This window comes from Carassius carassius, chromosome 21 (genome assembly GCF_963082965.1).
Source record: "Carassius carassius chromosome 21, fCarCar2.1, whole genome shotgun sequence".
Classification (NCBI taxonomy): Eukaryota; Metazoa; Chordata; class Actinopteri; order Cypriniformes; family Cyprinidae; genus Carassius; species Carassius carassius.
Window position 1 is genome coordinate 5,658,992 of NC_081775.1, and position 6,186 is coordinate 5,665,177.

The window sequence follows — 6,186 nt, forward strand, 5'->3', positions numbered from 1 at the left end:
CTCTGCCGCTCATTTCCTCTAAAGGGCAGAGATAGATAGATTTCTACTGCTCTGAGGAGCATGCAACCCGAAGGCAGGATATGTATGGGGTTTCAGTTTGCTCAAAATGACCAGATATATTGATTTAGTTTAAGATGGTCACACTTTATTTCAAGGTCCAATTCTCGCCATTAACAAACCATCAACTAAGACTTTGGCCACTTGAAAACTCCTAATTTGCTGCTTGTTAATAGTTAGTAAGGTAGTTGTTAAGTTTAGACATTTAGGGATGTAGAATATGCTCATCGATAATATATGCTTTATGATAAGGCTAATATGATAATAATAGGCATGTTCATAAGCGACTTGTTAATAGTGAGGATTGTTTCCTATACTAAAGTGTTGCCTTTAAGATCATGAGAATATCATAATCATGTGTGTTGCACATTTTCAGTCTTTAATGGAGTTGTACAAAGGTGCTCCAAAGTTAAGATTTTAGAAATGAAATGCACTAAAGAGGGAGTTCGGCAATCATAGTTCCCAAAGCATAATGAACTGGACAACTGAGTGGGAGGTTTGAGTCCAATCTATGTGATGAAGCTCGAATATCTCACTTTACAAATTCATCTTCAGAATACAATGCATTTTGTACACGTTAACATCGTCCATTTCCAGGAACGCTCAACGTTTTTGCCAAATATCAGCTTTTGTATTGTACTGCTTTGATTTGCTGCAATCTGAAGCAGCTCTTTGAAGCAGTGTTTGGACACTGTGCTCCATGCATAAACATGTCAGAATATCACTGCATTAGATAACAAAATACCAAACCCAGTCACATTTATTTCAACGAAAGCAAACAAAGCATTTCACAAAGAGACATTTGTTGGGTTTGAAATGATAAAACAGTAGATAGACTGATCAAAAAGAAGACAAAAACTATTTGGACTCTTTCTGGTTTTCAAACATGATCATAGTTCATGTGATGAACTACACTTGCGGTTACTCGCCGAGGACACTGAAAGTCACTGGTAAACCAGCTGATTAAAATTCATTGCAAAAAAAAAAGTGAAGCTCTGGTTGTGGTATTTTTAAATGCATTGTGTTTTTTAAATTGTGTTTTTTAAGTGTTCAGATACTTTTTGGGGGCCACTGTGCTTTGAGGTATTTTTGATTTCATAGGTGCTGCAGTGTGCAGGGACTGCTGTTAGTGTCTAAAGACTGCCCTCCTGTGTTCCTCACACAAAGTGATTCAGCTTGTCCCACCACTAACTCTACCATTCCAGCATTCCTTCTCCTCTCCCTTCATTCCCTATACCTCCAATTATGAAGAACATGCATCCAGAATCAGCATTACCGTGAACTGATACTCAAATGACAAATCTCCAGATGACCTGTGAACAATCTGTTTTGTAAAGAATATTGTTGGGTTCTAGAAAAGAATAGGTTTTACTTCTACATTTGTCAGATTGGGGTTCAGTTTATATCTACCTAAATAACATAAAGAAGGAAGGCCAATCAATTTCAGTTACAAACATGAGCGTTATACTGTAACTCAACACAAAGAGGAAAAAACAGGTTAAAACTGCAAATGAACATTATACAGATAAGGAACCTGACTTCATGTTGTAGATTTAAAATCACCAAAAGAATAAACAGAGCCTTTGCTCATAAAATAGAGCTGCTGATGTTAAAAAATGAAAACGCGCTCAAAGCGGTAAACGCAGATGGTCGACAGTCGGTGTGTGAGGGACGGAGAGAGCACCCGATTCGAATGTCATCACTCGATTGAATGGGCGTTATAAGCGGTTGTCAGCTCATAGATATGGGCCAGGAGGGGCCTACTGCACCTACTAGTAGGCTCAGAAGGCCGTATTCATCCATCCACATGGTTAATCACCCACAAATATACAAGAGAAGACTCCAGATCCAATCCCAGAATTCCTGCTCACCGGTAATCGGAAGTCTACTGGATGACGCGGCAACATTGTGATATTTCCAGCTTGATATTTTCAGGTAAGACTATTAAAATGATAAAACTGAGCATTTAAACTGTTATTAATTAGCCAATGAGGGAAAACAATACATACACTCGTATTGCGTGACATGATTGTTGACATGAGATAATCGTATTGCGATGTGTCTGCAAACGTTATCGCTAGACCATATTACGTTATTAGCCTGTCGTTACGTTAACGTTGGATGCTTTATGTGAGCATTAACGTTGCTAATAAGCATGTTTTTACGTCTGAAGCTAATGGGGGAATTTAGTTTCTAGTTAAACCCAAAGTTAAACTGTAAAAATGTAAAAACTTTTTACACTCTTACCGGCTTATTGCATATTGTGTATGCTCGACAACGCCTCACTGAAGCCACATCATAGGCCTAATGTAACCCATATTGACTTGAGAGAAATATTAAACACAAGACGTATTTTACGGCTGTTTGGAAACCTTGGGATCTTGACTAGTGTAAAATAAAGTTCTGTGGGTTTGGATCTATCTGTCTGTCTGTCTCTCTCTCTATTTCTCTCTCTCTCTCTCTCTCTCTATTTCTCTCTCTCTCTCTCTATTGCTAGCTAGCTGTGTATAGATTTATATAATTTATATATATATATATATATATTTAGTTAGCTGTGTATCTGTCTGTCTGTCTGTCTATCTATCTATCTATCTATCTATCTATCTATCTATCTATCTATCTATCTATCTATCTATCTATCTATCTATCTATCTATCTATCTCACCAAATATCTCTCGACACTGAGCAAAAATAGATTCGAGAGGCTGCAGCACTGAGGGCACATGGGCAGGCACAGGACCTAAACCCTGAGATGAGGGATGCCCGAATTAAAATGCACTTAAAGAAGCTGAAGTTAGAGGTTTGGAAACTAGTTTTTATCATAATTTCAAATGAGTTCATTACAAAAAAATATTCCAGCTGATTTTTGTTTACAAGGCTATCAACATCAAATATTCTCACATTGAAGAAATTGTCAAAGACTCATACCACCATCTCAAACTGGAAGCAGCTGAAGAACAAAGTGGTCACGAGATTTCTTAAATTAAAATTTAGTTACCCCTCTGTCTCAGGTTTGATTTACATCCATTTCTGAAACGAAAAACCCAGTTTTCCTAAAGCCGCTTTCTGAAATGGAACCCAGGAAACCCTGCTTTTATCTTATGATTGATTATCAGCAAGATCTGAGATGAATTGATGTGCAATACCCACATATTCCTTTGGCAACAGTTAAAAATGAACAAGCTGCCTTTGAGATGTTGCTTTAAATACAGTGATAAGAATGATTACTGAGAACTAACTGGCTTGACTTTCAAAATATTTGTGTTTTTCCTTTGGTAGATGGAGGCAATTTGTGCTGTGTCTGCCATTTTGATGATAATAAGAATGCAAGAAAGAAGTGGCGTTCATGGTCTCAGTGCAGTGTGCCAATCATGGTCACACACAGCATGTGGCTTTAAAAAGAACATGTGCCTTCACTGCCAGTGTCAAGACACCATGCAAACACCCTGAATATGTATCTTGTTACTTGTTTGGGTTATTTTTACTGTGTTGACGGCTATCTGATTAGATAGATGTGTTTACAATACCCCTAAACTCCTCACTGTACTCTCAACTCACTATTTACAAAAAGAAAAACACTAATGTTAAAAACTACAATTCCCTATAGGTAAGCAATGCAGCTTGATACAAATCAGCACTACAGTTGTAGTTTATCTGGTTTGCAAATTAGGGTTGTAAAATTATATATCTACTGAACATATAAAATAGGTTAATTAAACTATTAATTACATTGCATCTAGATGAATACAAAGAAATTAATTGACATGCATTCAAACATGCTTTTTAAATGACACGAGTTTTGGTAACATGGACTGAGAAAACATTCAACCATCTTCTCCTTAGAAACCTTGTAAAAACTTTAACTTTTACCAGCAATCTTCAAAATATCTTATTTTATGTTCAACATGTTCTGGTTCACACCCACACATGTTGACTGTAACGGTGCAGAGCCGTCCTGCCAAATATAAAGAAGAAAATATCATAAAAACATAACCTAGTACTACTATAGAGACTACCATATCAGTATAAATTAAATTAAATTTATGCATTTAGCAGACGCTTTTATCCAAGGCTACTTACAGTGGATTCAGGCTATAAATTTTTACCTATCATGATAGTATATAAAGTATACATTTAGTTCATATAGTATAGACTAAATCACTTGAGTGTGTCACATATAACTTAATGTTTGTAATTATTGGAATCGACAAACAACTTTTTTTTTTCATTGTATCACAAATTTGATTAATTCCTTAAAGGAAATCATTACTCCACATGTAATAGGATTGAATTCCTTAACCTGTCAATAAAATTAAATACATTAAGATTTTGTATCAGGTAAAATGACAAACCTGTGCTGACAATGACCTTCATGTCCTTTGTGTACACATCATGGGTGCTATGGGCTTCAGGTAAATATAAGAATAACCCCAGGGAGGATGGCTCATAGTAAACATTCTGTAAGAAAGATGGATAGCTCTAATGTTTTTAAAACAACAAACTTGTGACGCTAACAGTTGATACTGCATAGTGCTGAAACAATGTGAAGTATCTAATGAATCTGTTGAAATTACTGTGAGTTTGCTGTCTGCAAAGTATAGCAATAGCAATGTAAGACTGTATGCTATTGTTCTTACATTCCACTTTTCAGGAAGATGCAGTGAATTTCTGTGAGTCCTCTTCAGGCAAACCTCACAAAACACTGCAGTGGAGCTGCACTCAATGCATCTATAATCACCATGTTCTCGGCAGACAACACACGGGGTAGTGAATGGTGCTGAACATTCAACGACACCTTAAGCATCTCATCCTTGACTGCATCCCAGGCATAAGCTCTCTCTTCTTTGCCTTACTGTATGCACTCTCAGAACAGCTTGGTGTCGCATCATCAGGTTCAGCCAGTTGAGATGTAATCGAATGGTCAGAAGAGTGGGTCTGTTTGAAGCTGGGCTGGGGAAGACCTTGACTGAGGTAAGAAAACTTTGCAGGGCCAGCGATAGACCTCCTCACCACCTTAATTTTAATGTTCCTGAATATCTGTCCCATATCTGAAATCAAAATATTTGGCAATTATTACATAAAGCAAAGTGCAACCCGTACCATACTTCTTATCACAGCCTAAAAGACAGAAACACATGAGTGAAAATGGGATGCAGTCAGATGAGGGATATTTGGTGCGATAGATAGATAGATAGATAGATAGATAGATAGATAGATAGATAGATAGATAGATAGATAGATAGATAGATAGATAGATAGATAGATAGATAGATAGATAGATAGATAGATAGATAGATAGATAGAGCTAGCTAGATAGCTAGATATATAGATTGCAATATAGATAGATAGATAGATAGATAGATAGATAGATAGATAGATAGATAGATAGATAGATAGATAGATAGATAGATCCAAAGCTTCCTGATATGGGATCAAATCCAGCCAAGCTTTGTTCAAACCCACAGAACTTTATTTTACACTAGTCAAGATCCCAAGGTTTCCAAACAGCCGTAAAATACGTCTTGTGTTTAATATTTCTCTCAAGTCAATATGGGTTACATTAGGCTTATGATATGGCCTAATGTATGGCCTTCAGACGTAAAAACATGCTTATTAGCAATGTTAATGCTCACATAGAGCATGTAACGTTAACGTAACGACAGGCTAATAACGTAATATGGTCTAGCGATAACGTTTGCAGACACATCGCAATACGATTATCTCATGTCAACAATCATGTCACGCAATACAAGTGTATGTATTGTTTTCCCTCATTGGCTAATTAATAACAGTTTAAATGCTCAGTTTTATCATTTTAATAGTCTTACCTGAAAATATCAAGCTGGAAATATCACAATGTTGCCGCGTCATCCAGTAGACTTCCGATTACCGGTGAGCAGGAATTCTGGGATTGGATCTGGAGTCTTCTCTTGTATATTTGTGGGTGATTAACCATGTGGATGGATGAATACGGCCTTCTGAGCCTACTAGTAGGTGCAGTAGGCCCCTCCTGGCCCATATCTATGAGCTGACAACCGCTGATAACGCCCATTCAATCGAGTGATAACATTTGAATCGGGAGAACAGAGAGCCAAAAGAAAAAACCAAAGGGTGTGAGGGGGAAAATGA

At 37.0% G+C, this 6,186-nt stretch overlaps 1 long non-coding RNA gene across 1 annotated transcript; it reads right to left on the reverse strand.

Moving 5' to 3' along the window:
- Positions 1-3,969: 3,969 nt before the first annotated feature.
- LOC132097077 (uncharacterized) lies at positions 3,970-5,085 on the reverse strand. Its single transcript, XR_009422654.1, has 3 exons — positions 4,695-5,085; positions 4,410-4,515; positions 3,970-4,012 (listed from the first exon to the last, which is right to left on the reverse strand). It is a non-coding gene; the product is annotated as an uncharacterized LOC132097077 (long non-coding RNA).
- Between the last annotated feature and the right edge of the window lie 1,101 nt (positions 5,086-6,186).